The 19805-nt window shown below is 36.5% G+C and overlaps 1 long non-coding RNA gene across 2 annotated transcripts in view; it reads left to right on the top strand.

Moving 5' to 3' along the window:
- LOC117979076 (uncharacterized) overlaps positions 1-19805 on the top strand; it is a 63732-nt gene that overhangs the window by 23173 nt on the left and 20754 nt on the right. The window contains exon 3 of one of the 2 annotated variants that reach the window (XR_010109314.1): positions 11044-11165. The exons of the other annotated variant lie outside the window; for it this stretch is intronic. This is a non-coding gene — a long non-coding RNA (uncharacterized LOC117979076). The remainder of the gene's footprint in view (positions 1-11043; positions 11166-19805) is intronic. 2 annotated transcript variants of the gene reach the window in all.

Genomic DNA, 19805 nt, shown 5'->3' with positions numbered 1-19805 from the left:
GAGTGATGAATAGAATGAGCACTAGCTTTAGAGACAGACATTGAAAAAAACCTCATCTTTGTCAAGTACCAATTGTAGCAATTGTAAATGAGACTTCGTTTCTCTTAAAAATCAGTTTTCTTAGGTGTAAAGTGAAGCTGATAAAAACTACATCAAGGATTGTTGTATTAATTAAAATAAGTTAGGTGCATAACTTGGAGCTTAGTACACAAAAGGTGCTCAAAATTTGTCAGTTCGGTTCACTTTTCTTTCCCCTTCCCTTATGAAAATCTACTGAGGTAACACAGATAAGACAGTTCTTACAATGCCTACAACCTCTGTGCACTGTGGTAGGCTAAGCTGCTACTGTAGAGCCATGCTTCTGGGTGCAGTAGTGAGGGTAAATCAATACTTATCAAGGATCCCCCGACTCATGTCTCTGAGAGCCTTGCATACCTGAGACCTCACTACTTAGGAACCCTGAATCAGCAGGCACATAAGTATAATTTGTCATTTAAATAGCATCTAGCCCTTTGATATTGGGTAAAAACTGCGTAAACATCCATGAGTGCCGCCCTTGCTTTCTGCATGAACTCTTCACTTTCCTTTTACTCCTTCTTTTAGAATGTTAGATGAGGATATTTCTTGAACCAGGTACATAGATCTTTTTGCACATTTGTTCCGATTTTACTGAAAAGGAACTTTGCCTCAGGCTTTCCAAATAGTTGAAATTCTCAAGAACTTTAAATTCCTTTCTGCATAGACAAAAGGAAGTGACTTATTTCCCACGCTGTGAAACCGTGCTATATATTTACGGATTTTTGACAAGTACTTTCAAGTCACAGGGCAGCACACACACACACACACACGCGCACACACACACACATCTCTATCTCTATATCTCTCTATCTCTAACTCTATCTCTATCTCTATTTCTATCTCTATCTTCTCTATCTCTATCTCTACTGGAGTTCCATGAAAGGATAAGAGACTTTGAATGTTCGGGCCACTGGAGGAAATAATCTAACCTTTCCACAATATCTGCATTAGTAGAAAGGCACTTAGAAATTCTTTACTGAATGACTTTCTTGCAATTAAAAGCATATATTTAAACTATAGAACCAGGAAATACATATTTTTATACGTTATGTTTTTCTTTATGGTTCCTCCCTGAGAGATTCAAATATTAAAGCCATAAATTCTCAAATAGAGACAGAATGCTAGCTGTGGCTGGAAGCAAAGGGACGACCACATGGCTGGAATCTGGGCTTGTCTGACGCCTGGACCATCACATTGTTCAGCCTGGTCTGTTTGATGTATGCTTGAAAGAAAAATTGGGCAAAACCAGAAGCTACAAAATAGAATTTGTGGACAGTATCCACCCCAGTGTTCCTTATGGGTGTCTCAGAGAAAATATACGTTGAAAATTTCTTTTAGTATTTTAAAAAGGTTTTTTTTCCTCTGTTTTTTTAAGTTGATATATAATATTATATGCATTTATCACAAACAACATGATTTTCTATGGAATACATATATTGTGGAATGGTTAAACCTAGCTAATTAACACATGCATTACCTCACATGGCCATCAGCTTTGTGGTGAGACTGATTAACATTCGCTCTCTCAGCATTTTCAAGAATACAATATGTAGTCATAAGCTCTAGTTACCACGCTGTACAACAGATCTCTTGAACTTAGTCCTCCTACTTGACTGTAATTTGGTGTCCTTTGACCAAGGTCTCCCCAGCCCACCCAATACATTTGTTCTTTTATGTATTCACTCTGTTCACAAGTTCTGAGCTCCTACTATGTGGCAGGTACTACTGAGCTGCAGGAGCTGTAATAATGATACAAAGAAGGAAAAAAGATTTCCGTTAAGAATCTGAGGAGAGGCTGAAAGGTGTGTCTCCTGCTTTCACTCATTCTGTCTTTAGTCACAACAGGGATTCAGCTATGAGTTGAAAGCTGAGACACAAGCTGGAAGATGACATATAATAAAAAAGAGCCTCCTCATCTCCCCCACCATAAAAAAAGCACAGATTACTAAAAGAGCAAAGGTATAAATATAATGATTCATTCAATATGGAAAGAAATAAAGGCTCTAAGAGATTTTTGCTTGAGAGGAAATGTGAACTTGGAGCAGAGAGAGAGATCCCCCACATCAGCTGAGGACTTAGAAGCCTCTGCCTAGCCTCTGCTCATTGCTGAGCCAACCCCAAAAGGCTGAAGCCCCATGCCTCCACTGGGTGGGGTCTGGGGCTATGTATGCCATGATTCTGTGTCTTAGCACCATGGTGAGCTCAAAATACCTGCCTAACTTCTGAGTAAGAACCTTTCACCTCACAATCTAACAAACTGTAGGTATGCTTGGTGTAAATCCACACTGGGATTAGAGTCTGGTCCTGAACTCTAGTCTGCTTGACTGAAGCCAAGAAACTCTGATCCTTTGGTCCCATTACCTACTCCTAAATAGCCTGTATTGCACAGATTTTGTTTTTATTTGTCCAGAACTCATAACCTCCCTTACTTGGGGAAACTCTTTTTTTTCCCTTCAAAATCACAGGATTCTTAGTAATGAGCCATATTCCTCTATAACCAAATATTGAGCTTAACATGAACCCAGAATTGGGCTTGCCACTGACTTGGGCCAAGTGAAATTTATAGGCATAATTTTTTCAATTTGCTTATAGAGGAGAAGGAAACTTGACTCCAGAATTAGAGAATAAGAGAATGTTCACAGGTATATTTCCTGACACATGAAGAAAGCCTTTTTTAGTGCAGTGGAAAAGAATAATCAACGAAAAACAAATATAAGAGACAAAAAAGAGAAAGTCCAATTGATCCAGTCATACCCAAGATAATCACCAATTCTTGACATGTTGGCTTTTCTGCTATAAGCCTTCCCTTTCATTTATTGTTTATGCTTATCTGAGCTCATTCTTTATCACTTGAATCTGAAACATCTCTGACTACTGTAGAGATGAACTCGGTTCCCCAAATCTGAATCATATTGAATGTCCGTTGTTGATAGAATTTGGATAGACCACACTACTGGTTTGCTCACTTTAGGTATTGCTCATTTTTATAAAACTCTTCTGCTTATACCTCATTGGTTAGAACATAATCACATGACCAAATCTAACTGCAAAGGAAGCTGGGAAACATAGTCTTTATTACATACTTGGCTAATCACTGGGGGTCTCTTATCTAGAAATAGAGAACATATTGAAGTAAATGACTACAGGTTTGACACACTCAAAGACTGATTGCAAATTTCCATTTATTTCCCCTTAAAAAACTACTAATGATTTTAAAAACTTCATAGAAACATTAAAGAAAGATCAGATAAAGCGCCAGATGTACAAACAAAACAAAGGATATGGTATCAGGCCCATGTTATGATGATTTCATTATTGCAAGATTTATCGAACATTCAAAGATCAATTAAGTCAGTACATTGGCATATTAAGAGAAAATTATTATGGTGATCTCAATCAAGGTAGAAAAAGAATTTGACAAAGTTCAATGGTAACTAACGGAAAAATAAACTCTTGGCAAAACAAGAGTAAATAGGAGGAAATCACTCTAACTTAATAAAGCTTGGCAAAAAAGGTCTTGCCATCAACATGCTTTATGGTAAAGAATTGAAAGTTCATAATTTGAGTGCAAAAGCCACAGAATTATTGCATCATATATTTTCTATTCTGCTTTGTACTGGAGGCCAATGGCCCTTGCAGTAAAACAAGAAAAAGAAAAACAACAATGACAATAAATGTGTAGGGTTATAAAGGATTAAGCAAAAGTGTCTTTATCCTCAGATGATATAATTGCATATAGAAAAAAATAAAAATATTCTACAGATAAGTTAGGCATTAGTAGGAGTTTAGCAAGGTTGCTGCTACAAAATTAATATCTAAGCAGTTAATATCCAAATTAACACACAGTTTGGAAAATAAAGTTTAAAACATTACTATTTACACTGTTGAAGTACATAAAATATCTAGAAGTTAGGCAAAAATGTGCAAGGAATACTCAACTTGTGGCTTGACTTTTCACTCTGTTAATGGGATTTTTTAGTAAACAGAATTCTGTATCAAAAGCAATTAATTCTATCTTCTTTTCTGTATGATAAGTGGATTTCTAATCTTGTTTACAATAGCCTTCCTTACTCATAGTCATGGAAATAGCTTCAACTATCTGAAAAAATAGAAACTAATTTGATCTTTCTTAATTGAACCACCTTTTGAATTATTTTATTTAAAAATTTTAGCAGCAACGTTAATATCTCACTCATATATCCTGATATAGTTTGGCTGTGTCCCCACCCAAATCTCATCTTGAATTTCCACATGTTGTGGGAGGGACCCAGTGGGAGGTAATTGAATCATGCAGCAGGTCTTTCCTGTGCTGTTCTCATGATAGTGAATAGGTCTCATGAGATCCAATGGTTTTAAAAAGAGGAATTTCCCTGCACAAGCTCTTTTCTCTTGTCTGCTGCCATGTGACATGTGCCTTTTACCTTCCACCATGATCGTGAGGCCTCCCCAGGCACATGGAACTGTAAGTCCAATAAACCTTTTTTTCTTCTGTAAATTGCCCAGTCTCAGGTATGTCTTTATCAGCAGTGTGAAAATGGACTAATGCATACCCATTCCCTTATAAGCATTTAGTCATCATTCTTTTCCTGCAAACTATTACACACCACTTAGAAACCTACAATAGCTTTTTGCTATTTGTTCTAACTCTATTTTCTCAATTCTCAAATCCATTCTTTACAAACTTACTCAAAAATAAATTATTATTACCAACCTACATCATAGCTAATGAAGATGCAGAAATAAAAGAAATAAATATTGGAAGGCACTTGCAAAAATTATCATAATTTTTTATGGTATGATTGTAAAACTGAAAAAAGTAAATAATGACATAAGGACATAAAAAAGAGTCTAGTAAGATGTCTAGATAAAAAATATTCAATATGTTAAAATCTAGATCTTTGTTTTACCCAACAAATTATTAGTTGGGAAAAAATAATGGAAAGAAACAGCAATCCCTATGGCTACAAATCTCAATGGGAACCTGTCCTGGATTCTCTCTGGAACAAGAGGGTTGACTTTACCCAGTGTTCTGCTACACTCTGCAGAAAGTCCTAGAAGTACCCCTTCCTATGTCAGGGGTCACAGTATCTGTAACGTTCTAGCTTCTACCCCTTAAGACACAAGAGAACCCACATCTGTTCTAAGGGGCTAAGTAAACACAGGTGTCATCGATGACATCACTCTCCATTCCACCCTAAGATAAAGAATACCATTTTTTCCAAGATGTGTTTCCCAGAACATCTTTTACAGACAACAAACTCAGCCTCCAACATAGAAAATATTTTAGATTTTCATCTCCAGAACTGTTTTGCTCCTTAGAATCTCAAACCTTTTGATTCCTGAGGAGAATATTGACTTTACATTTATACAGTATGAAATCCCTTTTGATGTTTGTCATTGATGTTTTTTCTTAATTTCTTCTAACAAAGGAATTAGCTTCTCAAAAATGGTATTGAAATCTTTCTAGCTTTTATGGTAGAAATGCTTACAATGATTAAATATTGTTTCTTTGCCCCCTAGTTTCTACCCATCAAATTTTCTAAAATTCATAAATTGTCAATCTAGCCTAGGGACTCTGCACTTCTGCTCTATCCCACACTCCTACAGGTTTCTACCCTCCTCAAGTCTGAAGATCAATTCAGCCACCTTTATGTGTGTTTCAATGTTTTTTTTTTACTTTTATTTTAGGTTCAGCAGTACATGTGCAGGTTTGTTATACAGCTAAATTGCATGTTGCAGGGATTTGGTGTACAGATTATTTTGTCACCAAGTTAATACGCACAGTACCAGAAAGGTAGTTTTTCTATCCTCACTGTCCTCCCACTCTCCACCCTCAAGTCAGCTCCAGTATCTGTTGTTCCCCTTTTTGTGTCCATATATACTCAATTTTTAGCTCCCACTTATAATTGAAAACATGTGGTCTTTGGTTTTCTGTTCCTGTGTTACTTCGCTTAGGATAATGGCCTCCAGCTCCATCCATGTTGCTACAAAGGATATGATCTCATTCTTTTTTATGGTTGTGTAATATTCCATGGTGTATACATACCACATTTTATTTATTTATTTATTTACAGATGGAGTCTCACTCTGTCGCCCAGGCTGGAGTGCAGTGGCGCAATCTTGGCTCACTGTAAGCTCTGCCTCCCGGGTTCACGCCATTCTCCTGACTCAACTCCCGTGTAGCTGGAACTACAGGCACCTGCCACCATGCCCGGCTAATTTTTTCTATTTTTAGTAGAGATGAGGTTTCACCGTGTTAGCCAGGATGGTCTCGATCTCTTGACCTCGTGATCCACCCGCCTCGGCCTCCCAAAGTATTGGGATTACAGGCGTGAGCCACCGCGCCCAGCCCACATTTTCTTTATTCAGTCCACCATTGACAGAAATTTAGGTTGATTTCATATACCTTTGCCGTTGTAAATAGTGACTTCAGCCACATTATATAAAGCCTTACGATTGCCTTAGTTAAGTGGATAGTGCACATGTGCCTTGAATATACCATTTCACCAGCGCCTTGAAGACAATGGTGTTTCCTGTCCTTCCTGAAACAGTAAGGCTTTTGTTCTGTAGGGAAGATGGGAAATATGAAACTGGATGAGGTCTTCCACTGTTCCCCCAGTGGTTACAGTTTCACTCTTCCATGTCTATAGCATGAGAAACACTTCTTACAGAACTTTCACCAATCTCTTCTGTGAGTGCCCAATACATTCCACGGGGAAGAGCCCATGAGTTGGTGAAAACTCCCTGCTAAATCTGTGGACTCAAGGGACTCTATACTCTGTCACCAGCCCATAAATGGTCTACACTAATTTGTGAATAACTGTAGCTGAATTCTTCCTACTGGTGCCCGGTTTTACCTTTCCCAAGTAAGCAAGTATTCTTGTTCTGTTTCTACCTGCAAGCCAGCCTTTCTATCCTGAGATTTCAGGCTGTTTGGTTGCCTTGTGACCTCAGGTAGTTTCAAGAAAAGTCTTAAGCTTTCAATTTGTTTGATATTTTTTCTTGTTTGGGTGGAAAAAATCCTTTTCCCAGCTCTTTACATCCCTATGATAAACCAGAAGTCCTAATAATACCTCAAAGATATTTACATCGTGTTGAAACACTATATTTTTAATGATAAATTATGATAATTTTCTAATCCCATTGTACCCATTGTGATCTGAGTATTGGTTTCCTCTCCAAAATTCATCTCTCCCATTTTCTAAAAATATGCATAAATGCCACCCTTATCTCTCTACATAATGTTCCCAGAATATATATGAATAGAATACTTTTCTATCGTGTCGAAATTCATACATATCCTTTTCTATTTATGAAATATCCTCCCTCTACTCTGCCTGTACTCTCTTAATTCAAGACCAAGATTTTTATCTTTATTTATAAAGCTCCCTGAGACTAGTATAATTAAATGCTTTTTCCCTTGTATTTACATTATTCCTGATTCTTATTTCTACAATAGAATTTGCAATATCAAATGAAATTAGTACTGTGCCTGATAAATAACAGAGGTGAGAAAATAAATAAATAAACAAATAAATAAATAAATGAACAATAATTTTGCCTACCAGATCATGAGTTATGGTATCTTTAGTTTTTTTATAGGCTTCCAAAATAATTTTTATTACTTATTCCTCTTCATAACAAAGCTATGAGTTAGTTGTTTTCCCCATTTTGTAATTTAGAAAAATAAAGCCCAATGATTATATGCATTCCATAAGTCACCCACTTCGTATACAATGGAGAGAAAATCTGAAATCAAGTCTATCTCATTTCAAAGACAAGACATCTGATCATTAATATTAAATTTGGTCACTACTTTTCAAAGCAGATATTCAAGTGTAAGGATTGAATGTCATCCTGACCCAATCAGCAACCTTTTATTCTCATACAATCCTTGAGTTTCAAATTTAGCCAAGACATAATTGTTACCTCTTCAAGAGATTCCAGTTTCCCAGAAGAGAGTACACCTACAGCATTTTCTTCTTACAGTCTGTATTCACAGATATATTACAAATTTAGAATGAACTCCCTTCCCCTCACAACCAGAATTTCTTGGTTTAGCATTCTGGTTAGTTTTTGTTTCAGAATAAGTAGGAAAAAAGAAACAGGAGAAAGAATTCTCATTATCTATAGCATTTTTTTAAAATAAGAAATTCAAATAGCTTCAGATTTTTCTCATATTAAAACATTGAAAGAAATAATTCAGAGCATGGTGTGCATGGAACTGAGAAAGTTCTATCACCTGCTCTAGAGAGGCTAAGTTGTATGTCCATCTGAGGATGTCTTGCCATGTTCAACAAGAAGCACATTGGGGCAGAACAATCACCAGTAGGGAAAAGTTATATGGAGGTAGATTTTAGCTCAAATGAGCTACTGTGAGGTTAGCAGTTGTGTATTAAAAGATAATTTACTTTAGAATCTAAAGGACACTCATTAGTTGAAAATTTTGACCAAGCTGTATATGAGAAAAAGTCCATTAACATAGATTTATAATTATTGTTTTATGTGCTTGTGTTTTCAATCATATAAGAATGAAAAGGAATTTCAATGAAAAATGCAGTGGTACTGACATTTATACATACCTCTGCATCTATTCTGTTAATACCTTTGTCATTGCTTTTATTTCTTCATAAGGGTTTGAGTTACTCTCTGGTGTTCTTTCATTTCAGTCTGAAGGACTCTTTTTAGCATTTCTTGTAGGACAATCTACTAGTGATGATCTGTTTAAACTCTTGTTTGCTGAAAATGTCATGATTTCTCTTTACCTTTTAAATACTACTCTTGTTGAATATAGAATTCTTTGACAGGTTTTTTTTTTCCTTTCATGATTTTGAATATATAATCTTAATGCTTTCTAGTCTCCATGAGTTTTAATAAGAAATTAATATCACTAAACATCCCTTGTACATGGTGAATTACTTCTCTCTTCCTGCTTTCAGGAGTCCCTTTTACGTTTTTGGCCTTCAGTATAATGTATCTTGGTGTGCATCTATTGAGTTTATCCTTTTTGAAGTTCACTGAATATTTTGGATCCGAAGATTCCTCTTTTTTACCATATTTATGAAGATTTTGGCCTTTATTTCTTCAAATATTCTTTCTATCATCTTTTTCTAAGAATTCTGTAGGCATAAGTTGGTATACTTAATGGTATACCAGAAATCCCTTAGACTCTGTTCATTTTTCTGCATTGTTTTTCTTTCTGGATCTCATACTGGATACTTTCAATTGACTTGTGCTCCTGTTCACCGATATTTTCTTCTGCCTGCTCAAATCTGTTATTGAAACTCTCTAGTAAAATTGTTGTTTCACTCGTTTTCAGCTTGACTTTTTGTTTCCTTTTAAAATTTTTTGTCTTTATTGATACTCTTTATTTGGTGAAACATCATTTTCCTGATTTTGTTTAGTTCTTTGTTTATGGTTTCTTGTAGCTGTTTCAGCATACTTAAGGAAGTTGACTTAAAGTCTTTGTGTAGTAAATCCAATATCTGGGCTTCCTCAACAGTAATTTCTGTTAATTCTATTTCCTATGAATGATCTACAGTTTCTTATTTTATTGCATGCCTCATTTATTTTGGTTGTTGTTGTTGTTGAAAACTGGACATGTTGAATATTATAATGTGGTAACTGTGAAAATCCAATTATCTCCCCTCTCCCCAGGGTTTGTTTTTGCTTCTTGTTATAGATTGTGGTTATCTGCTTGCTTAGTAATTTTTATAAACTATTTTGGAAATACTATTCTTTGCTGTGCGTGGCAACTGAAATCTTTGTTCAATTAACTTAATGGTTCAGGTAGTGATTACACAGAAATTTCTTTAAATGCCTGGATCCAAAAAAAAAAAAAAGACAAACAAAAAAGAAGGAAGGAAAGAAAGAAAAAATAAAACAGAAAGAAAGAAAGAAAGAAGAAAAACATTTTCTTGTCATTGCAGAATGTCTTAGCTTCCTCTTCCTGCTTAGACATAGTCTAGAAGTCAGCCAGAGGTAAAACCTTTGGGTTTTCTCATTTTTTTAAAGTATGCATCATCTTAAGCATGAACACAGCATTCTAGATTCCTCCTACAAACTGAATATTTTTGGCCAGCCAAATTTTATATGTTGAACTCTTAACCTGCAATGTGCTGGTATTAGGAGGTAGTGTCTTTGGGAGGTAATTAGGTCTTGAGGGTGGAGGCGCTATAGATAGTATTAGAGTCCTTATAGAGAGCTTGCTTCATCATCTCTGTCTGCTCTCTGCTATGTTAGGGCAAAATGAGAGGATGGCTATCTGCAACTAGAAGGTGGACCCTCACCAGATATCAGGTCTGCATTGATATTGGACTTTACAGCCTTCATCACTGTGAGAAAGAAATTTCTGTTGTTTAGGCCACTCAGTCTATGTTATTCTGTTATAACAGCCTGAACTCACTAAGACAATTCCCCCCTATATGTGGAAGTTTTTGAAAGCTTTTACTTCTGTGTATTTCCTCAGCCTCTTTCTTTCTAGGGATTTGGTTTATCCTTTGCTTTTCCAACAGTTGTCCCTTTCTCCATGAGGCTGTAGTTAGTATGTTTTTAAATACCTTTGACAGACACAATTCAGGAATCCGCTCTATTCCTAAGAAACTTTTAAGAGGGATGAAACAAAGGCAAGCCCCTGAACCTATCTCCCAGGGAGCTCCTGACAGGTAAATCAACAATTCTTTAACTGAGATCATGGTCTATAGTGCACTTCACACCACTAGTAAGATGCACCAGGAATGTGGACCGCCATCCTCATATTAGTCTCCAAAACACCACAACTCTGTTTTACAAAACTTTAACAGCTTCTTTATCTGTTAAGCACTTTTATAATGATTGTAATTTTTTATTAGATTTCAGAATTTCAACAAAATTGAGTCTGACAGTTTTATTCCTCTTAAACATTGCGTAAGTTGAGTTTTCTACTCTGCTATTTTCAGATATGTCACTCTGAATGATCTTTTTTAGAGATACTTCAGGAAATCTTCATTAAATTGGATGGATGAATTAAAACATGTTGCAATTCCAAATGGCAGCAACTTTGGAAGGAAAGAACCAAAGAGTGGAGGATGTTTGGGGTCAAGAACCTGGTAAGGCAACTCTGTATAAAGAGAAAAAATGCACAGTGATGAAATACCTCATGTTATGGGCTGAATTGTGCCCTCACCTCTAAAAAATGTATACATTGAAGTCCTATTCCCCAGTCCTCAGAATGTGACTATATTTGGAGTAGCGTCTTTAAAGAGGCAATTAAGGTAAAATGAGTTCATATGGGTGGGCATACATCCAGTATAACTGGCATCATAATAAGAAAAGACGATTAGGACAAAGATTCGCACAGAGTAAAAACCATGTGAAAACAGAGAGAAGTCAGTCATGTGCAAGGAAAGGAGAAAGGCCCTTTGAAAAACCAATCTTGCTAACACCTTAATCTTGAACTTCAGAATGTGACATAACGCCTCCCTGTTGTTTAAGCCACCCAGTCTATGGTACTTTGTTATGGAAGTCCTGAGAGAGGAATATACTCATCAAGCCGAATTGTTCCAAAGACATGGACTTAACCCACGTTTATCTTTGTTAATCCTTTAAGAACACTATCTAAACAATAGTAAAAGGGCATGTGGGAAGGACTGTAAGGGCAAAGAAAATGAGAGAGTAGGAAGGCAATTTCAGAAGGTATAAGGCAAATGAAGGAAGCCACATTTTAAGCTGGCAATTAAGAAAGCCCAGAAGCAAACACATTTACATTGCATAAATCTAAGAGATCCAGGAATTAGTGCTTCCAGGTGTGTCTAAAAAGGGGTAAAGATGGGACTATAAACAGGAGTGATTGTTCCTATATTTGAAAAGCATTTAGATATACATACTTTATCAGACTTCCTGGATCCTGGTTACTTTTTTTCTCCCCAACCCTAGAATGTGGTTTGTTTTCTATAGAAGTAAAGCACAGTCTTGTACCTGGGGGACATAAGACACAGTTGAATAATATACAGATATCAGAGAGCTAGCTGAAGATTTAACAATGGTGGGACTTTTCACTTTTCTTTCTCTTGGACTATTAGCTATTAAACCAGACCAAGCCTTCAAGAAGATTTTAAGAGGCTTCCTGGGAATCTGAGCAACTCAACAGAAAAGAGCTAAAGTTTTTGACAATGGAGGATCCCCACAAAATGACCCAGTCAGATTATAATTTCAATCAGATTTCCTCATCTGAACCATGGTCTCCAGAAAATGAGTTTGGTGACCATTTTCTAAATTTCCCAATGGCGCTTTAGTGTATTATCAGTAATAATATTATTAGTGTATTGCTCATACAGTATATTCTAGTTTCATAGAAGAGAAATTAATTCATTATGTAGATAGACTCCTGAGGGAATTAGGAATTAATTTTCATACAACATCCAGTTGAGAAGGCAGAGCAAGACCATGGTCAGACCAAACACCACACAACTTCCGTTCTGTTTTTTGGTGCCCTGATTTTAAACAGCAATCACCAGGAATCACCAGTCCTGAGAAATGCATCCAATATGAAATGAAGACAAAACCAACTGGTAAAAAATTAGTAACTTAGAGAAAACTGAAACTATCACTCCTTTCAGGGCAAAGAAAACATTTAAAAAATGAAGTTATTATCACCAGAGAAAATTTGTTTAAATGCTGTATTCATGAAACAGTGGTAGTTTCTTTTTGTTCTTAAAAGAAACTTTTAGAGAATTAAATAAAGCTTTGGAAATTAAAAACAAGATGGCAGAAATAAAAAACTTAAAAAAAGATTAATAAGAAGAAGCAGCTAAGTAATTAGAACAAAAAGTCAAAGTAGAAAATAGGAGGTGAGGATTAGAAAAGTACAGGAGGAATGGAGATTTCTCAACATCTGAATAACAGGAGCTTCAGAAAGAGAGACTGGAAAAACAGAGGCAAGGAAATCATCCGAGGAGCAAATCAAGAGGTATTTTCAGAACTGAATAATAAGAATTTTCACAGGGCCCACCATGCACCCAGAAAAACAGATGAAAATACAGCCATAGGCTTTCCGCAATATACATCATCTGAGATTTCAGGATTGATGGCAGAGAAGATAGGATAAGCTTCCATGCAGAAAAAAGTGGACTTCCAAAATTGGTACAAAAATCAAAATGTCATTGCTTCCTCATCAATAACATCGGAAGTTAAAATAAAGTGAAAAATGTATTTGACATTTTCAAAAGTTGATTTTCACCCTTGAATTTGATATTCAGGCAAATTATCAATTAAGTATGAGTATAGAGTAAAGACACTATCAGAAATCTAATTTCTGAACAATGTTACTTGTCACATCTCAGGAAGCTATCAGAGTATGGCCCTAAACCAAAATACCAGAATTGAAAATTTAAGAGTAGAAATATTAACATATTTTGAAGCTATAAAAGAAGCTATAAAAATAATATATTGAGTTAAAACTGAGTATCTCCGAGAACTAAAAATAATTGTTTTCAACGTTCTTTATTGAACTGTTCTACAATTTCAATTAGATGCAAGTATAATTTTAATAAAAATAAAACTAATTTTACAAGTGGGTAGGATAATACAATTAAGATACCTTGCACATATTACTGTATCTATAACTTCTACATTTTACCCAATTGTCCAAGTAATAATTAGGTGGAAACTTGAACAAGTCATTGTCCTTGCTAGGTTTGAGTTTACTAACTCAAGAAAAAAGTATTGACCTACATTACAATCCTTTTAAAAACCCCAGGAATTTATTAATCTACTTAATATTTACTAAGACTTCAGTGGAAAGTTATATGGATACTGTCTTTAAATATTGTTAAATTTTTACCCCCGATTTTAACTCTTTATCATAAGACTGATAATTTGGCAAGCAAATATAGCAAGCAGAATCTAAAATATATTTTCAACTTGTTATTTGGTCAAGTGGATTATTGAGAAAAATGTAACTTTCACATCTTCTCGCAATCTATAAAAGGTCAACATTCCTACCTTTTCTTTCTCTTAGTAGTAGGAAGTGCCCCAACTTTGTAGAAAGGGTATGGCCAAGGCTATCAGCACAAAAGCATTCTCTCAAAATTTAGAAACTGAATACCATTTAAGAAGCTTGGCAATTTCACATCCATAAATCTGTTTCACAGTGCCTGGTCCACAGTGGACTTTCAGTGAATGCTAGTTTATAGAATCATAAAACCATGGCATGTAGTTTGGAGACATTTAGAAAGAAAGAAACTTCCGGAGAGCCATGGCTTCCATACTCTACTACCCAACTGAAAAAATGCTACTCCCAAAAAAGCATGTGCCTCTGCTTTAGTGTCCTTTGCCTACGGCCCCTCCCTCTCCCTCCCAGCCCTTCACTTCTCTGAACTGGTTCTTTGTCCTTGCAAGCAAATCAAAGGGAAATTGAAATTGATCTCAGGGATGATGGCTGGCTAGAGTTAGAAACAGGAGAGCCTGTGAGTTCGGATAGTTTCTATGACCCCTCCTTCCCATCCACCGCGCCCCCCATGCCGCACACCCCACACCCAATTCAATTAATTTCAAGTTGAAACGGATTTATTTATACTTATATTTTTCAGAATATTCTTCTGAAATTTTCTTGATTTAGGCTAATTTCTAAGTGCTTTCCTCCTTTTTATTTTAAAAGAAACTTGAGACCCTGGTCTCTATTAAAAAGGAAGAAAGCATCATTGATGTCCATCTTCCCTCCAGCTACCCTGAATTTGAGCAGACTGCATGACTCATCTTTCCTAGAAATACAACAATGAGATCATCATGTCTGTTTCCTTCCCACTCTGAGTACAGTTGAATTGGTTTCCTCTGTGTTCAGAGATAATTTTTTTTTTCTGAAAAGCCCTTTGCTTGTTAATACACCAGAGTTTAATTATATATTTAGAACACAGCATGGAAGAAAATGAGCAGTGATTAATACATTCTGTTTTTTCTTCAGGCAGCTCAATCTCTACTTCCAAAACTAAAATTGTATAAATCATAGAAGGAGATACATCTGCATTTTATTTTAACACCTCCTGTGATAAAGAAATCACCACTTCCACAGGAAGTTAATTCTGCTTTTAACAATTTCTTTAGATAATTTTTGCTTGCCGGGACCTAAAATCTGATGGCTTCTGACTTCAGCTTTTTAGCTCTATCCCTGAAATTTACAGCCAAGGAGAATATTTCTGGCCCTTTTCCAGGTGATATATCTTCAGATATTTGCAGACAATTATCATATCACATGATCTGACCTACATGAAGTATAAATTTCTTAGAACATGGTCTGCTTCACTTTAGATATTTAGTTGTACTGCCAGATTAACAATCTTGCCTGAATTAACAAACAAATTCAAATAACTGATCTACATTTCTGTAAATGACTATTTCATCAAATTGAAAATTTACTACTGCAGTAAGGCCAAATATCTGGACAAATAAGTTTTGCCTGAATTGCATGGAGAGTTTGGGATTGTTGTTATATAAACAGTATCTAGACCATATATATTACAAAACTATAAGCAATTCTATATTTTTATTGTTTTTACCTTACTCATAAAAAGTATTGTCTAAATCAAGTTATTTCATCAATCCATATACAATTCAAATATGAAATTCTCATTCATTGATTTTTATATTATTTGTACACAAACAGAATGTAACAAAATGTATGATACTTATTTCTGTATTTCTAAGATATTAGTATTCAAATATCATTCTACCAGTACATTCTCAGATTCTCTTTGAAATTGAAGTTGAATAGAATGCCAGATTTATCTCAGGCGCAAAAATATGGTTGTCAAATAAACAAACAAAAAGAACTAACACAAAACAGAATTAAGAAAATATCTCAGTAGCCCGAATAGCATTCCAGTTATATACATCCATACATGAGAAAGCATAAAATGAAATTGAGTTATTAGATATTCAATCTGGAAAGAACTTTATTATTTCTCATAAAAGCTTAGGGGCAACATTAAGTACATTTTCAAAAAAATCTTGAGAGCACAGACTCATAATTTTGAAGCTCAAATAAGACTTCAGAGGTATATAAAGAGCACTGGACTAAGAGTCAAGATACCTTGGCTCAAGGTACAACTTTGCTATTTATTAGCTGGTCCTTGACATGACCAGGTTAGCAAGGTAGAAAGATTACAAAGGTTGGCATGAAGAAGGTAGGCTTGTATGAGTGATGGTGGATGATAACAAATCTGGGGAAATGAAATGAACTACAGACAGGACACATGCGATGTTCTTCAGAGTATGCAGCTTTTCCAATCAAGGAAAGCTTCGTGCAGGAGGCCAAACAGAACCTGAATGCTGCAGTATGACCTCAGGGACTCATATCACTTTCTGAAATATCTAACAAAAATCGCATTTCTGCTGTTGCACTCTGAATTCCTAGAACTTGTGCGTGAACCATTTCACTGCATTCATTTTCCCCGTCTTATTCTTTAACCAGCCTTCTTTCTTGATCACATTCCTAGATCTGAGATGTTTTCCTTTCAGTCTTTTCTGCATAAGACCTAATTACATAGCTAGTTGTCCAGTAATGTCTGGGAAGAGAAAAACCTTAAGTTTGTCATCTCTCAGTAGGACACCCCGGCTAAAGCCTTCCGGACACAGCAAGGATGTTGTCTTCTCTCTCTTATAATCCTGTTGTATCTTCCACACATAGCATAATCAGCTATAAAGTTTTCCAGTTCTTCAAAATAATTATTACCACATTGCTCAGAGATTTTCCAAGATTTCCTCAACATTGGGAAAGTATTGATTCAGCTCAGTATTGATTCAGTCTAGTGTTGATTCAGCTTCACTTATCACTTTCAGTGGATGGGTGGTCTTCACATGTACTGGACAGGTCCTCACTTAAATAAGATTTAGCAGCTATAAATCCAGTTACTGCATCAATCCACGTACGATTTATCTGTAGGTGAGCTCACAGTCCAAATGTGGACTGCCAGAAGTTGGGCAAAATGGAACTTGGTTCATTCTGCAGAGTGGACCACTGGGAATTGTACTGAGAATTACCAGAGCTGCATATCCTCTATTCACTCCTCCAGCTACAGTCTCCGCTTTCCATTGTGGCCCGGGAGACAAACTTACATTCTACATTATCAGCTTCTTTGATCTCTTGCCTTAGAGTAGCTTCAGCCAATCAGAGAACCTAGAGGGACACTGAGCAAGGGAAAAGAGAAGTCTGAGGGTTTATCCACACAACCTCCGTCCGCCTCAGGCCCATGGCTTGAAAGTAGCTACATCTCTGCCAACACTCAGATTCTGTGGGGCACCCTTCTCTCAGGGCTCCAGCACTCCAGGGTTCTGTAATTTTGCTTCCTCCTCTCTCCCTTCCAGGCCTACAGGCAGTAGCTGCTCCCCGCTATTGCCAGGCTCTGGAGCTAGGGTGTAGCTGTGCCTCATCAGTTCCCTTCACTCTGCTCACACCTCCATTAACAAGTCATTCATAAACACCCTTTCTCATACCTTTGAACTCTATCTATAGATACCACAATGGTAAGAAAGACTGGTGAACATTTTGGAGGCAAACACACACCTGATGTTTCTGCAGTTATGTTGGATTCAGAGCAAGAATACCTAGACTCTGTTTCTAGTTCTGTCACCAGCTTTGTGATCTCAGCAAAGTTAATTATTAGATTGGTGCAAAAGTAATTGTGTTTTTTGGTCATTTTTTTAATGGCAAAAACCGCAATTACTTTTGCACCAATCTAATATCCCAGAGACTCAGCTTTATCATCTGTAAAATGGGAGTAATAAACTCTCAGCTTCATTGTATGAGTTAAATTATATAAAAACTTAATATAGCTGTCACTTTTTCCTGAATTCATGTGTCCTTTGGTTTTTGATAACATTTTCCAAATAACAAAGTAATATGAAAGATGTTCCTACTCTTTATTAGTCTCAGCCACTCTCCAAGTATCCTCTGGGTTTGCTTTTCACTTTCTTTTCTTTCCTCTAAACCCTAAAGAATCCTGTAAGCAACAACACCGTATCCGAACCCTGACCTAGTGGGCTCGATGTCTGCGTTTGTGAGGATGACCCAGGCTGGTAACTGCCCACGCTGGTAAAAACAGGTTTCCATATACCCCACTTTCCTTGTGCCCACCAATAACTCCTTTATTTATACTCACTTTTCTAAAATGCAATTAGTTGACGTGGACTGAGTGCCTTTTTGACTTTAAGATTTGCCTACCTATTTTCAGAGCTTTTAGAGGACTGCCTCTTCGGGCTGTCTCCAGGTTGGGCTACCAAGGGCCATGCTTGTAAGATTGCCATCCTGACTGCACTAGATTTTTCCCTTCGTATTTATTTGGAGAAATTGAGGGAAGAATATTCTTATGACTTCTTTTCACACAAACAAGGCAAGTGAAAGTGTAAACTGCAATATATGCTGGAAGTTGTTTGATAAAAATTCCTTTTATGACAATCCAGTTGGACAGGATGAGAGCAGGCTTTTCATCGTGAGACTGACTTGAATTGCTTTGGGACCTGAGTATCCTCAACCATTTGGAGTTCTGTTTTTCTCATTTGTAAGATGAAGATAATAATGTGTACTTTGATGAGGAAGTCACCAATAAGAGAGGACTTTGGGAGCAATAAATAAGACAATGTATGAGAAAGTAAGCTGTACAGGGTCACCTGGTAAGCACTCAGGATGTGTTCTGTTAATTTTTTTCTTTTTTTTGAGGCGGAATTTCACTCTTGTTGCCCAGGCTGGAGTGCAATTGCACGATCTCGGCTCACCACAAACTCCACTCCTTGGGTTCACATGATTCTCCTGCCTCAGTCTCCCAGGTAGCTGGGATTACAGGCATGCACCACCACGCCTGACTAATTTTGTATTTTGAGTAGAGACAGGGTTTTTCCATGTTGTTCAGGCTGGTCTCAAACTCCCAACCTCAGGTGATCTGCCTGCCTCAGCCTCCCAAAGTGCTGAGATTACAGGCCTGAGCCACTGTGCATGGACTATGTTTATTAAAAGTTCATTTTTAGCCTCTTTTCTATATTTGAACAATTTCAACCAGGTTTCTAACCAGACACTTGTTTCTTGGCAGTTTGATATGTTTACTATGCATGAATAGTGACAAAATATATAAAAATTATCAATTATTTAAAAATGAATGATTTATTCAGAATTCATGTGCAGCCAAATATGAGTTTAGATGGTTACTTCCCATTTAGTAAGCCAGGTGAAGCTGTAATGATAATGAGAGTACCAATAGCTGTTGCTTATAGAGAGCTTCCTCAGTGTCAGACATTGTTGTAAATACCACCTATATTTAACTCACAGAAACTTCATAACAAAGCTATGATATAGCTATTATTACTCCCATGACCAGATGAGAACATTGAGGCCGTGGAGAATGACTTGTCCAAGTGTTTTAGGCTGAAAAAGGGGCTGCCCCACCCAAAGATGTTCACATCCTAATCCCTTGAACCTGTGAATACGTCACTTTACTTAGCAAAAGGGACTTTGCAGAAACAATTAACTTAAGAAAATTGAGTTGGGCAGCTTGTTTTAGATTATCCAGGTGGGCCAAATATAATCACAAGAGTCCTTATAAAGAGGGAGGCAAGAAGGTCAGAGTCAGGACTGTGTGTAATGATGAAAGAGAGGTCAGAGCGATGTGGGAACATGAGCCAAGGAATGTGGGCAGTCTCTAGAAGTTGGAAAAAGCAAGGAAAAATAATCTCTGCTAGAGCCTCCTGAAGGAACTAAGTCCTGC

Source organism: Pan paniscus, chromosome 12, assembly GCF_029289425.2.
Source record: "Pan paniscus chromosome 12, NHGRI_mPanPan1-v2.0_pri, whole genome shotgun sequence".
Taxonomy (NCBI): domain Eukaryota; kingdom Metazoa; phylum Chordata; class Mammalia; order Primates; family Hominidae; genus Pan; species Pan paniscus.
The sequence above is the reverse complement of the archived record's forward strand: the minus strand, read 5'-3'. Positions and strand labels throughout refer to the sequence as shown.